A 15,250-nucleotide genomic window follows, 5' to 3' on the forward strand; every position below is an offset into this window, starting at 1 on the left:
CAGAACAGATCCCTGAGGCACTCCACTGGTGAATGACTTCATGCAGAATATGACCAGTCTACAACCACTGCTTGCCTTCTGTGGGCAAACCAGTTCTGGACTCACAAAGCAATGTTCCCTTGGATCCGATGCCTCCTTACATTCTCAATAAGTGTTGCTTGGGGTACCTTATCAAATGCCTTGCTGAAATCCATATACACTTCATGCACTGCTCTTCCTTCAAAAAATTCACATCCTCAAAAAATTCAATCAGGCTCATAAGGCACAACCTGCCCTTGAAACAGCCATGTTGACTACTCCTAATCATATTATACCTCTCCAAATGTTCATAAATCCTGCCTCTCAGGATCTTCTCCATCAACTTATCAACCACTGAGGTAAGACTCACTGGTCTATCTTTATATCTACATGTTCAAGATTGCTGAAAGCCATCACTTGTTAGGGTCTGCGGACTCCGGACTCCAGGCCTTGCAGCCAACTCTCCTGTCACCTGGAGCCATTGGATCATCTTGGCTTAAGGAGGTACACCTGTTGCCTATTAGGGGGGAGGTGTTTATAAGGGGCTCGGGGACTGAGCCTAGTTGGGGTATCGTCCTGCTTCAACCCGCTCTGTACCTGGTCCGCTGGTTCTGAATCCTGCTCCGTACCTGGTCTGCCGGCTCTGAATCCTGCTCCATACCTGGTCCACCGGCTCTGAATCCTGCTCTGTCCCTGGTCCGCCGGCTTTGAATCCTGCTCTGTACCTGTTTCGCCTGCTCTGGATCCGGTTCTGCCCTGGTTGCCGGCCTGTTCTGTCCAGTTGGTCTTGTTCCCCTGCTTTTCTCGTGTGTACTGGTCCCTCTGTTCCACCTTATTCACCTTGCCCGCGCTGTCACACTTTCGGTTGCCTTTCCCAATTTACCCGGTATATCACGGTAGTCCTGCTGTTCACCCTGGACCCAGCTCCTTTCTGTTCCCTCGCCTCCGTCGGGTAAGCCAGGCCATCGCCGTTACCTCTCGGGTGGTTCTGTCCCTTCCTGCCCCTCACCTCCGTCGGGTAAGCCAGGCCGTCGCCATTACCTCTCGGGTGGTTCTGTCCCATCCTGCCCCTCGCCTCCATCGGGGAAGCCAGGCTGTCTGCATTTGCCCGGCATAGGGACTCCGTTCCTTTCCTTACCCCTCACCTCTGATGGGTTGTGCCCCGCACCTGCCCAGGTGTCTGCGCCTTTCCCAGGCCTCCATGTTTCCGCCTGGGAGGCAGCCCTGCCCGGGATCCATGCGGCCCGCCGAGGACTCCGACCCTTTCCACCCATTGCTCCCTACAGGTTGTGCCTGCACCTGCCCAGGGTTCCACATCTTGCCCAGGCCTCTGAGTTCCTGCCTGGGAGACGGCCCTGCCCTGGAGTTATGTGCCCGCCCCAGGGGGCTCTTCTGCCTGCCTAAACACTGGGATCCTCCTGCCTTGCCTGAACCCTGGGATCCTCCTGCCTCACCTGAACCCTGGGATCCTCCCGCCTCACCTGACCTCCAGGATCCAGACCCGCCTGCATTATCCCTTGCATGCCATGGCATCCCCATCCTGTCCTACCCCTAGTACTTCAGTGCCTGCATCCTGCATTTGGGTCCATCCCATGTCCGCTCGTGACATCACTACAATTACTAAGATCCTTTTCCATAGTGAATACTGAAGTAAAGTATTCATTAAGTACTTCTGCTATTTCCTCCGGTTCCATACACACTTTCCCACTGTTGCATTTGATAGGTCCTATTCTTTCACGTCTTATCCTCTTGCTCTTCACATACTTGTAGAATGCCTTGGGGTTTTTCTTAATTCTGCCTGACAAGGCCTTCTCATGGGCCCTTCTAGCTCTCCTAATTTTCTTCTTTAGCTCCTTCCTAGTAGCCTTATAATCTTCTAGATCTCTAACATTACCTAGCTCTCTAAAACTTTTGTAAGCTCTTTGTTTCTGCTTGACTAGATTTATTACAGCCTTTGTACACCATGGTTCCTGTACCCTATCATAACTTCCCTGTCTCATTGGAATATACCTATGCAGAACTCTGCACAAATATCCCCTGAATATTTGCCACATTTCTTCCATACTTTTCCCTGAGAACATCTGTTTCCAATTTAAGCCTCCAATTTCCTTCCTGATAGCCTCATAATTCCCCTTACTCCAATTAAATGCTTTTCTAACAATGCTATTGTAAAAGAGATAGAATTATGGTCACTATATCCAAAATGTTCTCCCACTGAGAGATCTGATACCTGACCAGGTTAATTTCCCAATACCAAATCAAGTACAACCTCTCCTCTTGTAGGCTTATGTCAAGAAGCCTTCCTGAACACACCTAACAAATTCCACCCCATCTAAACCCTTTGCTCTAGGGAGATGCCAATCGATATTTGGGAAATTAAAATCGCCCATCGCAACAACTCTGTTATTATTATTCCCATGAGACAGCATGGCTCGGCAGCAGCAGCCTTTCAGACCTGGTGTTACTTTAATTTAATTTTTTAATTTAAGTTTGAGACACAATTTTTTGATTAGGGCACATGGATAACAGAGCGACTATCTACCATTGCCGGATACTACTATAATACAGAGATCGCCCAAAAACAAACCTTCACAAAGATCTGCTGGTTAAATTACATGACCTTGGCTTGCTCAGGGAGATAGGCCTACAATCCTCGGAGTTGCCTGATGCTGGTAGCTGGAGATGGAGACGTCGTAAGCGATGTGCGAGGAAGCAGAAGCGAGGCAAGAGGGCAGGAGTCTGTGCCAGGCAGAAAGCAAACCCTAGCCGGCCAGCTCTCCTGTCCATTCTGCTCTCCAATGTCCACTCCCTGGACAATAAATTGGACTACATCTGACTCCAACGAAATACTCGGCGGGAGTACAGAGTCTGCTGCATATGTTTTCACAGAGACATGACTCACTGATGAAATTTTGGACACCGCCCTTCAGCTGGATGGGCTTGCCTTATTTCGAGCAGACAGGAACGCAGCTCTTTCCGTTAAGCTCTTGCGGTGGTGGCTTGCATGTTTACATCAGTAGACAATAGACAATAGGTGCAGGAGTAGGCCATTCAGCCCTTTGAGCCAGCACCACCATTCAATGTGATCATGGCTGATCATCCACAATCAGTACCTCGTTCCTGCCTTCTCCCCATATCCCTTGACTCCACTATCTTTAAGAGTTCTATCTAACTCTTTCTTGAAAGCATCCAGAGAATGGTCTTCACTGCCCTCTGAGGCAGAGCATTTCAGAGATCCACAACACTCTGGGTGAAAAAGTTTTTCCTGAACTCCGCTCTAAATTCCATTCAAAACGGAATGGTACAAGTTTCCAGATACTAGTGGAGTTTGTGGCTGTTAGATGCAGACCATTTTATTTGCCACGGGAATTCACCACTGTCCTCATAATCAGTGTGTACATTCCCCCCAGCGCTAATGCTAAGGAGGCGCTCTGTGAACTGTACGGGGCTATTAGTGAACCGCAGAACGCACACCCTGATGGACTGTTTATTGTCGCTGGTGATTTTAACCACACGAACCTTAAGTCAGGGCTCCCCAAATTCCATCAGTATATGGACTTTGCAACGAGGGGGGAGAACACGTTGGACCTCGCTTACACAAACATCCCCGATGTGTACTGGGCAAAGCCCCGCCCCCACTTCAGTTACTGAGACCACATCTCTGTTATGCTAATCCCAGCATACAGACTGCTTGTCAGGCACTCCAGACCAGTTCAGAAGCAGGTGAAAACCTGACAAGCAGGAGCCATCTCTGCTCTTCAAGACTGCTTTGAGCACACTGACTGGCACATGTTCAGGCAGGCTGCAACTGATGGCAACTCTACCAACTTAGAGGAGTACTCAGCATCAGTGACTAGCTATATCAGCAAGCGCATTGATGATGTTTCTCTGTTCAAGACCATCACTACGCACGCTAACCAGAAGCCATGAATGACCGCGGAGGTTTGTGTGCTGCTGAGGACCCGTGACTCCGCCTTCAAAGCAGGCGACAAGGCAGCTCTAACAAAAGCAAGGGCCAAACTGTCCCCAGCCATCAGAGGCAAAGTGTGCACACACCCAGCAAATCCACAGCCACTTCCAGGACAGCGGTGACTCGCGGCGCATGTAGAAGGGCATCCAGAACATCACCAATTACAGGACAACATCACCTGACTGTGCCGGTGATGCCTCCCTCCCAATTGTGTTGAGTAACTTCTATGCCTGTTTTGAGGCAGAAAATGATGTGGCGGCGAGGAAGTCCACCCCTCCTACAAATGACCAAGTGCTGTGTCTCACCGTGGCCAATGTGAGAAGAACCCTGTGCATGGTCAACCCACGGAAAGTTGCTGGACCAGACAACATCCCTGGTACAGTGCTCAGAGGATGTGCAGACCAGCTAGCAGATGTTCTCACTGACATCTTCAACATCTCCCTGAGCAGCGCCACTGTTCCAATGTGCTGAAAGGCCGCCACCATCGTCCCTGTGCTGAAGAAGTCTTCAGTGTCCTGCCTGTAACCAGCGACAGGTGACTATCGATGCAATGCTCCTCAGACAGGATGAAGAGGTCAATAGTCCCCAATGCCATTAGGCTTTACAATTCTACCGCCAGGACTTAAGAACTTTTTAAAAGCTATTATTAATGCTTTTGAGTTAGTGATTTAGATGCATATCATATTTTTTTTACTGAGTTAAGTATTGTATGTAATTAGTTTTGCTACAACAAGTGTATGGGACATTGGAAAAAAGTTGGAATTTCCCCATGGGGATGAATAAAGTATCTATCTATCTATCTAAATGACTACCGTCCCATTGCACTTACATCCATCATCATGAAATGTTTCGAGAGGCTCGTCATGAGGCATATCAAGACCCTGCTGCCCCACTAACTGAACCCCCTGCAGTTTGAGTACCGCCCCAACCGCTCAACAGACGACACCATTGCCACCACCCTCCACCTGGCCCTAACCCACCTGGACAACAAAGACACGTACGTGTCAGTTCAGCATTTAATACAATCATCCCTCAGAAACTGATTGGAAAGCTGAGCCTACCGGGCCTGAACACCTCCCTCTGCAACTGGATTCTAGACTTCCTGACTCAGTCAGTCCGAATCGGAGGCAGCATCTCCAACACCATCACACTGAGCACAGGGGCCCCCTAGGGCTATGTGCTCAGTCCACTGCTGTTCACTCTGCTGACCCATGACTGTGCTGCAACACACAGCTTGAACCACATCAACACATTCGCTGATGACACGACCATGGTGGGTCTCATCAAGAAGAACAATGGTCTATGGTCTCCAGCTTTACTCTAAGGTCTTTGCTCCACTGCCTGTGCTCTATGGTCTCTGACCTAAGCTTTACGGTCTGTAGTATATGGTCTCTGGCCAAAGCCCGTTAGGCTGTGCTCTATGGTCTGGGGTCTAAGGTCTCTGGCTTAAGCTCTATGGTCTATGATCTCTGGTCTAAGCTCTATGGTTACTGGCATAAGCTCTACCATCTGTGCTCTGCAGTCTGCGGTCTATGGTCTGTGCTCTATAATCTGTTGTCTATGTCCTTTGCACTAAGCTCTACAGTCTGTGCTCTCTGTTTTCTGGTTAAAGCTCAAAGATCTGTGCTCTATGGTCTCTGGCCTAAGCTCTACGGTCTGTACTCTATGGTATGTGGTCTAAGGTCTGTGGCCTGAGCTCTATGATCTGGGCTCTGTGGTGGATAGTTTATGGTCTCTGGCTGAAGCTCTATGGTCTATGGTCTATGATCACTGGTCAAAGCTCTAAGGTCTGTGGCCTATGTCTTTGGCTTAATTATACGGTCTTTACTCCACAGTCTGTGGTCCATGGCCTCTGAATTAAGTTTTTAATTGGGGAAGGGCAAATTATGAGGTTATAAGGCTAGAACTTGCTGGTGCGAATTGGGATGATGTTTTTGCAGGGAAATGTACTATGGACATGTAGCCGATGTTTAAGGATCTCTTGCAGGATGTTAGGGATAAATTTGTCCTGGTGAGGAAGATAAAGAATGGTAGGGTGAAGGAAGCATGGGTTACAAGTGAAGTGGAAAATCTAGTCAGGTGGAAGAAGGCAGCATACATGAGGTTTAGGAAGCAAGGATCAGATAGGTCTATTGAGGAATATAGGGTAGCATGAAAGGAGCTTAAGAAGGGGCTGAGAGGAGCAAGAAGGGGACATGAGAAGGCCTTGGCGAGTAGGGTAAAGGAAAACCCCAAGGCATTTTTCAATTATGTGAAGAACAGAAGGATGACAGCAGTGAAGGTAGAACCGATTAGAGATAAATGTGGAAAGATATGCCTGGAGGCTGTGGAAGTGAGCAAGGTCCTCAATGAATACTTCTCTTTGTTATTCACCAATGAGAGGGAACTTGATGACAGTGAGGACAATATGAGTGAGGTTGATGTTCTGGAGAATGTTGATATTAAGGGAGAGGAGGTGTTGGAGTTGTTAAAATATATTAGGATGGATAAGTCCCCGGGGTCTGACAGAATATTCCCCAGGCTGCTCCACGAGGCGAGGCAAGAGATTGCTGAGCCTCTGGCTAGGATCTTTATATCCTCGTCATCCATGGGGATGGTACCAGAGGATTGGAAGGAGGCGAATGTTGTCCCCTTGTTCAAAAAAGTTAGTAGGGATAGTCCGGTTAATTATAGACCAGTGAGCCTTATGTCTGCGGTGGGAAAGCTGTTGGAAAAGATTCTTAGAGATAGAGTCTATGGGCATTTAGAGAATCATGGTCTGATCAGGGACAGACAGCATGGCTTTGCGAAGGGCAGATCATGTCTAACAAGCCTGATAGAGTTCTTTGAGAAGGTGACCAGGCATATAGATGAGGGTAGTGTAGTGGATGTGATCTACATGGATTTTAGTAAGGCATTTGACAAGGTTCCACATGGTCGGCTTATTCAGAACGTCAGAAGGCATGGGATCCAGGGAAGTTTGGCCAGGTGGATTCAGATTTTGCTTGCCTGCAGAAGGCAGAATGTTGTGATGGAGGGACTACATTCAGATTGGAGGGTTGCGACTAGTGGTGTCCCACAGGGATCTGTTCTGGGACCTCTACTTTTCATGATTTTTATTAATGACCTGGATGTGGGCGTAGAAGGGTGGGTTGGTAAGTTTGCAGACGACACAAAGGTTGGTGGTGTTGTAGATAGTGTAGAGGATTATAGAAGATTGCAGAGAGTCATTAATAGGATGCAGAAGTGGGCTGAGAAGTGGCAGATGGAGTTCAACCCGGAGAAGTGTGAGGCGGTATACTTTGGAAGGACAAACTCCAAGGCAGAATATAAAGTAAATGGCAGGTTACTTGGTAGTGTGGAGGAGCAGAGGGATCTATGGGTACATGTCCACAGATCCCTGAAAGTTGCCTCACAGGTAGATAGGGTAGTTAATAAAGTTTATGGGGTGTTAGGTTTCATAAATCGAGGGATAGAGTTTAAGAGTTGTGATGTAATGATGCAGCTGTATAAAACTCTGGTTAGGCCACTCTTGGAGTACTGTGTCCAGTTCTGGTCGCCTCACTATAGGAAGGATGTGGAAGCATTGGAAAGGGTACAGGGGAGATTTACCAGGATGCTGCCTGGTTTAGAGAGTATGCATTATGATCAGAGATTAAGGGAGCTAGGGCTTTACTCTTTGGAGGGAAGGAAGACGAGAGGAGACATGATAGAGGTGTACAAGATATTAAGAGGAATAGATAGCCAGCACCTCTTCCCCAGGGCACCACTGTTCAGTACAAGAGGACATGACTTTATAATAAGTGGAGGGAAGTTCAAGGGGGATATTAGAGGAAGGTTTTTTACTCAGAGAATGGATGGTGCGTGGAATGCACTGCCTGAGTCAGTGATGGAGGCAAATACATTAGTGAAGTTTAAGAGACTACTAGACAGGTATATGGAGGAAATTAAGGTGGGGTATCATATGGGAGGCAGGGTTTGAGGGTCGGCACAACATTGTGGGCTGAAGGGCCTGTAATGTGCTGTACTATTCTATATTCTATGTTCTATATGTTCTATGTTCTATAAATTGTGAGCAAATGTTCTCAGGGAAATGGATGGCAGAAATGTGGTAATCGTTCAGTGAACACTTGCATAGGTTTTGCATAGGTACTATATGTTTCATTGAGGCTGAGAAAAGGTGGGAGGGTAAAAGAACCATGTAAACCATAAATCTAGTTAAGAAGAAAAGAAAAGGTTGCAAAAGAATCTAGGAACAACAACATACACAAAATGCTGGTGGAACACAGCAGGCCAGGCAGCATCTATAGGGAGAAGCACTGTCGACGTTTCCGGCCGAGACCCTTCGTCAGGACTAACCGAAAGGAAAGATAGTAAGAGATTTGAAAGTAGTGGGAGGAGGGGGAAATGCAAAATGATAGGAGAAGACCGGAGGAGGTGGGATGAAGCTAAGGGCTGGAAAGCTGGAAAGAATCTAGGTACTGTTAGAGCTGTAGAAAATTACACGGGTACCACAAAAAAGCATAGAAATATTGAAAACCTACAGCACAATACTGTAATGTGCCCACAAAGCTGTGCCAAACATGTCTTTACCTGAGAAATTACTTAGGGTTACCCATAGCCCTCTATTTTTCTGAGCTCCATATACTAGTCCAGGAGTCTCTTAAAATACCCTATAGTATCTGCCTCTACCACCGTCACTGGCAGTCCATTCTATGCACTCACCACTCTTTGTGTAAAAAACTTACCCCTGATAACTCCTCTTTACCTACTTCCAAGCTCCTTAAAACTATGTCCTCTCATGCTAGCAATTTCAGCCCTGGGAAAAAGCCTCTTACTATCCACATGATCAATGCCTCGCATCATCTTACACACCTCTATCAAGTCATCTCTCATTCTCTGTCGCTCCAAGGAGAAAAGGCCGAGTTCACTCAACTTATTCTCATAAGGCATGCTCCCCAATCCAGGAAACATCCTTGTAAATCTCCTCTGAACCCTTTCTATGGTTTCCACATCCTTCCTATAGTGAGGCGACCAGAACTGAGCACAGTACTCCAAGTGGGATCTGACCAAGGTCCTATATAGCTGCAACATTACCTCTCGGCTCCTAAACTCAATCCCACAATTGATGAAGGCCAATGCACCATATGCTTTCTTAACCACAGAGTCAACCTGCTCATCAGCCTTGAATGTCCTATGGACTCGGACCCTAAGATAGATAGATAGATAGATAGATAGATAGATACTTTATTCATCCCCATGGGGAAATTCAACATTTTTTCCAATGTCCCATACACTTATTGTAGCAAAACTAATTACATACAATACTTAACTCAGTAAAAATATGATATGCATCTAAAATCACCCTCTCAAAAAGCATTAATAATAGCTTTTAAAAAGTTCTTAAGTAGTTTACTTAAATACATTGAGTCCTAACCCCAACACTTTAACATATCTTACTCCTGGCGGTTGAATTGTAAAGCCGAATGGCATTGGGGAGTATTGATCTCTTCATCCTGTCTGATCCTCTACACTGCCAAGAGTCTTACCATTAATATCTATATTCTGTCATCATATTTGACCTACCAAAATGAACCACTTCACACTTATCTGGGTTGAACTCCATCTGCCACTTCTCAGCCCATTTTTGCATTCTATCAATGTCCCGCTGTAACCTCTGACAGCACTTCACACTATCCACAACACCTCCAATTTTTGTGTCATCAGCAAATTTACTAACCCATTCCTCCACTTCTTCATCCAGATCATTTATAAAAATCACAAAGAGTAGGGGTCCCAGAACAGATCACTCAGGCACACCACTGGTGACCGACCTCCATGCAGAATATGACCTGCCTACAACCACTCTTTGCCTTCTGTGGGCAAGCCAGTTCTGGATCCACAAGGCAATTTCCCCTTGGATCCCATGTCTCCTTACTTTCATGGGGTACCTTGTCAAATGCCTTACTGAAATCCATATACACTGCATGTACTTCTCTACCATCATAAATGTGTTTAGTCACATCCTCAAAATATTTAATCAGGCTCATAAGGAATAGCCCGCCTTTCACAAAGCCATGCTGACTATTCCTAATCATAATATGACTCGCCAAATGTTCATAAATCCTGCATCTCAGGATCTTCTCCATTAGCTTACCAACCACTGAAGTAAGACTCACTGGTCTATAATTTCCTGGGCTATCTCTACTCCCTTTCTTGAATAAGAGAACAACATCGGCAATCTTCTAATCCTCCGGAACCTCTCCCATCCCCATTGATGATGCAAAGATCATCACCAGAGGCTCAGCAATCTCCTCTCTTACCTCCCACGGTAGCCTGGGGTACACTTCATCTGGTCCCAGTGACTTATCCAATTTGATGCTTTCCAAAAGCTCCTGCATATCCTCTTCCTTAATATCTATATGTTCAAGCATTTCAGTCCATTGTAAGTCATTCCTACAATCTCCAAGATCCTTTTCTGTAGTGAATACTGAAGCAAAGTACTCATTAAGTACCTCTGCTATATCCCCCAGTTCCATGCACACTTTTCCACTGTCACACTTAATTTGTCCTAGTCTCTCACGTCTTATCCTCTTGCTGTTCACGTACTTGCAGAATGCCTTGGGATTTTCCTTAATCCTGACTGCCGTGGCTTTCTCATGGCTCCTTCTGGCTCTCCTAATTTTTTACTTGAGCTCCTTCCTGCTTGCCTTATAATCTTCTAGCTCTCTATCATTACCTAGCCTTTTGAACCTTTCGTAAACTCTTTGTTTCTTCTTGACTAGATTTACAGCAGCCTTTGTACACCACAGTTCCAGTACCCTACCATCCTTCTCCTGTCTCATTGGAACGTACCTACTCAGACCCCATGCAAGTATCCCCTGAACATTTGCCACATTTCTTCCTGAGAACATCTGAGAACATGTTTCCAATTTATGCTTCCAAGTTCCTGCCTGATAGTCTCATATTTCCCCTTACTCCAATTAAACACTTTCTTAACTTGTCTGTTCCTATCCCTCTCCAATGCTATGTTAAAGGAAATATAATTGTGGTCACTATCTCCAAAATGTTCTCCCACTGAGAGACCTGACATCTGATCAGGTTCATTTCCCAATACCAGATCAAGTACAGCCTCTGCTCTTGCAAGCTTATCTTTTCACACATTTCATGCTCCATTACACCTTGAACTTCCACCATACTGTTAGTGTCTTCCACTTGGAAGACTGATGCAAAATCTTATTCAGTTCATCCACCATTTTGTTGACCCCTGTTACTACCTCTCCAGTATTGTTTTCCAGCAGTTCAATATCCACTCTCACTTCTCTTTTACACTTTATGTATCTGAAGAAACTTTTAGTATCTTCTCTTATATTATTGGCTAGCTCACTTTCATATTCTTAATCACTTTTTTGGTTCCCTACTGCTGGTTTTTAAAAGCTTCCCATTCCTCTAACTTCCCGCTATTTTTTGCTCTATCATATGCCCTCTCTTTGGCTCTTATCTTGACTTTGACTTCTCTTGTAAGCCTGGTGGTGTCATCTTTCCTTTAGAATACTTCTTCCTCCTTGGGATGTATATATCCTGTGCCTTCCAAGTTGCTTCCAGAAATTCCAGCCATTGCTGCACTTCCGTCATCCCTTCCTTCCAGTGTTCGTTTCCAATCTATTCTGGTCAATTCCACTCTCATGTCTTTATAATTTCCTTTACTCCAATGTAACACTGATACATCTGGCTTTAGCTTCTCCTTCTCCAAGTTCAGGGTGCATTCAATCATATTATGATCACTTTCTCTTAAGGTTTCTTTTACCTTAAGCTCTCCAATCAATTCTGGTTCATTGCACAACACAAAGTAACTGATCCTCTGGTTGGCTCAACCATGAGTTGCTCTAAAAACCCACTTCATATGCACTCTGGAAGTTCTCTCTCCCGTAATCTAGCACCAGCCCAATTTTTCCGATCTACCTACACATTGAAGTGTCTATTCCACTGTCTATTCCCTTTTGGCAAGCATTTTCAATCTCCTATTGTAATTTGTAGGCCACATTCTTACGACTGTTTGGGAGTCTATATACAACTCTCATCAGAGTCTTTTTACCCTTAGTTCTATCCGTAATGATTCAACAACTTCTGACCCTAAGTCACCTCTTTCTAATGATTTGATTTCATTTTTTATCAACAGAGCAACACCATACCCACTGCCTTCCTGTCTTTCCTTTTGATACAATGTGTATCCTTGGACATTAAGCTCCCAGCTATAACCATTCAGCCATGATTCAGTGATGTCTACAACATCATACCTGCCAATCTGCAAGTTCATCTACCTGATTCCATTTACTGTGCATATTCAAATACAACATCTTCAGTCCTGTATTCACTCTTTTTGATTTTGTCTGCCTTTTATGTTGCAACTCATCCTGTTGCCTGCAATTTCCCTATCAACAGCTTCTCCTCACTACACATTGCCTCTGTTGCCAGTGTTACATACCCCGTAACTGGGTCACTTACCAGCAAAGATAGAGAGGTCTGTTGAAGTCTGATGGTACTATTTTTAAAAGTCTTTATTTATAAAGGGGCACAAAAATAAGATTAACACAAACATTCAGATAATATACGTCGTCAATACTCAATCTAAAAGCGCGGGTATAGTAATAATCATCAATAAGAAATAACTCTACCATTTGTCTAGGGGTTACTGTATTGTCCGATGAAGAAATAAAAGTCAATTGTCCTTAAAGATGCAGCTCTTTTGGGTTGCAGAGAGAGACAGTCTTAAACTTGCCCGTGTCTTTTATGAAGACGATCCATTGAGTCGGGGGAGTTGGTTCCCCGTTATTAGTTCAAAAATCGTTGTCCGTGGTACCAGCCACCGGGTCCCAGGCAAGGGAACCGAATGCACGTGGCTTCCTTCAAATGGCTTCCCGCTATTACGGGATTGCTAGCGTTTCTTCTGGTGCGTCTCTACAGCCCCTCTTTTATCTTGACTCGCAGGGTAGTAGATGTCAATCAGGTTGGGGGTGATGCAATCTCTCCCTCAACCAGCACACTTTGCCCAAGGGCTTGCACCTAGCATAGTCCCCAATCCACAAATGTGTCTCCAAGAGACAATGGCTAATGTCGCGTCATTTTGCATCACTGGGGAACGAGGCATTCGGCACGTCTCTCTCCCATTTCCTGGGTCCACTGACCCAACCCACTAGTGCCCTTGCGATTCTCACAAAGGAGGGGGCTGCGGGCATAACACCTCCCCTCTTAAAAGTGTTTTTTACCAGCGGTTAAAAACGAAGTAGTACAGAGTCTTACAGGATTGTGGAAGCTAACACAATACCGAAGGTTTTTCCTTTTCTACAGAGTAATACAGTGATACATTCAATTCAGCATCCAAACCGTTAACGATGTTATAACCTCAGCCCCCTCCTTTGTGAGAATCACGAGAGAGAGAGAGAGAGTAGCCTTACAGTTTGGAATGTGGGCTGGCCTCTCCGCCAGACAAAAGCCATGGACATAGCCATTGTCTTGGGAGACACCTTTGTGGAATAAGGGACTGGACTACGTGCAAACCCTCAGGGCAATGTGGGCTGGGTGATGGGGGAAAGATTGCCTCACCCCCACCCTGATTGACATCTACAACCCTGCCAGCCCAGATAAAAGGTGGGCTGCCAAGGTGGGGCCTCAGACGCACCAAGGAGACACACGAAGAAGACACAATAGCGCTTCCCGTCGGAGCGGGAAGCCATTTTGAAGGAAGCCACGTGCGTTAGATTCTGGATCGGGAGTCTGTGGCTGAAACCAAAGGAAAACCGTTTTAGCTAACAACTGGGATTTTCTTCGTAAAGACGACGGGCAAGTGTTCCTTCTTTCTCACCACTCACTCTCTCTCCAACACGTGAAATGCCAACGGTTCCCAAACGGAAAGCCTGAAAATTTATGAGTGACTTTTATATTCCATTGGACTCAGTATTCCCCTAGACAATGATAGAGCTTATTTCTGATTGATTATTATTATACCTGTGCTTTAGATTGAGTTTTGATGATGTATATGATCTGAATGTTTTGTATTAACCATACGTTTGTGCCCCTTTATAAATAAAAACGTTTGAAAATAGTATCATCAGACTTCAGCGGACCTCTCTATCTTTGCTGGTAAGTCACCCGGTTACTGGGAACGTAACAACGACTACAGTGTCACTTCCCTTACTAACTTAACATCTTGTACCTTACTAAAGTCTTATAGCATCAGGCTTCAACTTAATAACCACTTTTTTTTTCAGCAAACAAAACTAACGAGTTGTGATCTTAAGCTTACATGTATACTACCAAAGGTCATGCAAATACCAATCGTTATGTGGCTTTCAACTTAACAGGCAGGCTTCCAAGGGGTTTGTCTTTATTATTCACATGCTTTGTCGAAATCCCGTACAACCGGCTGGGCTATTTAAAAAATGGCGCCCTTCATTAACCGTTGACTCTTTTCCGGTGAGTTCCTACGTGAGGAACTCGGGTAGTTTGGCGAGGTAAACTCCCGCCCGCCTCTTTCATAGGGGTTATTTTATCAACACCGTGTCCCAAACTTAGACCATTTCTGCCCAATTCTTTAATTTTACACAGGTGGCTAGCCCTCTCGTCAGGACCCTTCAGGCTATTTGTTTTTAATTCGAACTCTTTGTTCAAGCAGTATTTCAAATTCTGCCTCTTCACACCCCATTCTGGAATAACAATAGGGTGGGGGGCCCCGGCATCTCCCGGCTTAATCTGTAAGCGATCTGCAGGGTTTAAAATTTCTTCATTCGATTTGGGAACTGCAGATTTCCCGTTTCCTTCCATAATAATATTTATCTCCCAATTTTTGAGCTCCGCATTGAGTTTCACCACACCTTCGAGCACAAACACCGGAGAACTCTCACTTCCCACTATTACCAAGGTTAACCCTTTCTTCACTGAACCAAGTCTATCTGACCCAAAAGGACGGCCATCACGTTCAGCTGAATCAAATACCTCAGACTTTTTCTGAGCTCCGTTACTAGGTTCAGTACCACGTGCATCCCCATCTTGGACACACTCAAACGGGACATTGACCTCTTCCAGGCTTTCAATACCCGTACCCTTTTCAAATTCTAAATTCCCCTGATTCTCCCAGTTACTCTCTGGGCCACTCCCTTCCGGAGTAAACTCAACCCCACAGGCTGAAACAACCTCATCTGCCAACCCAGCAGACTTCTTCAAGGCAAGGGCACTCTTTTCATAGGACTGCCCTCATTTCATTGTCGGGAACACCTTTAGAATTTT

The sequence above is a fragment of the Hemitrygon akajei genome, chromosome 6 (assembly GCF_048418815.1).
Source record: "Hemitrygon akajei chromosome 6, sHemAka1.3, whole genome shotgun sequence".
NCBI classification, from domain to species: domain Eukaryota; kingdom Metazoa; phylum Chordata; class Chondrichthyes; order Myliobatiformes; family Dasyatidae; genus Hemitrygon; species Hemitrygon akajei.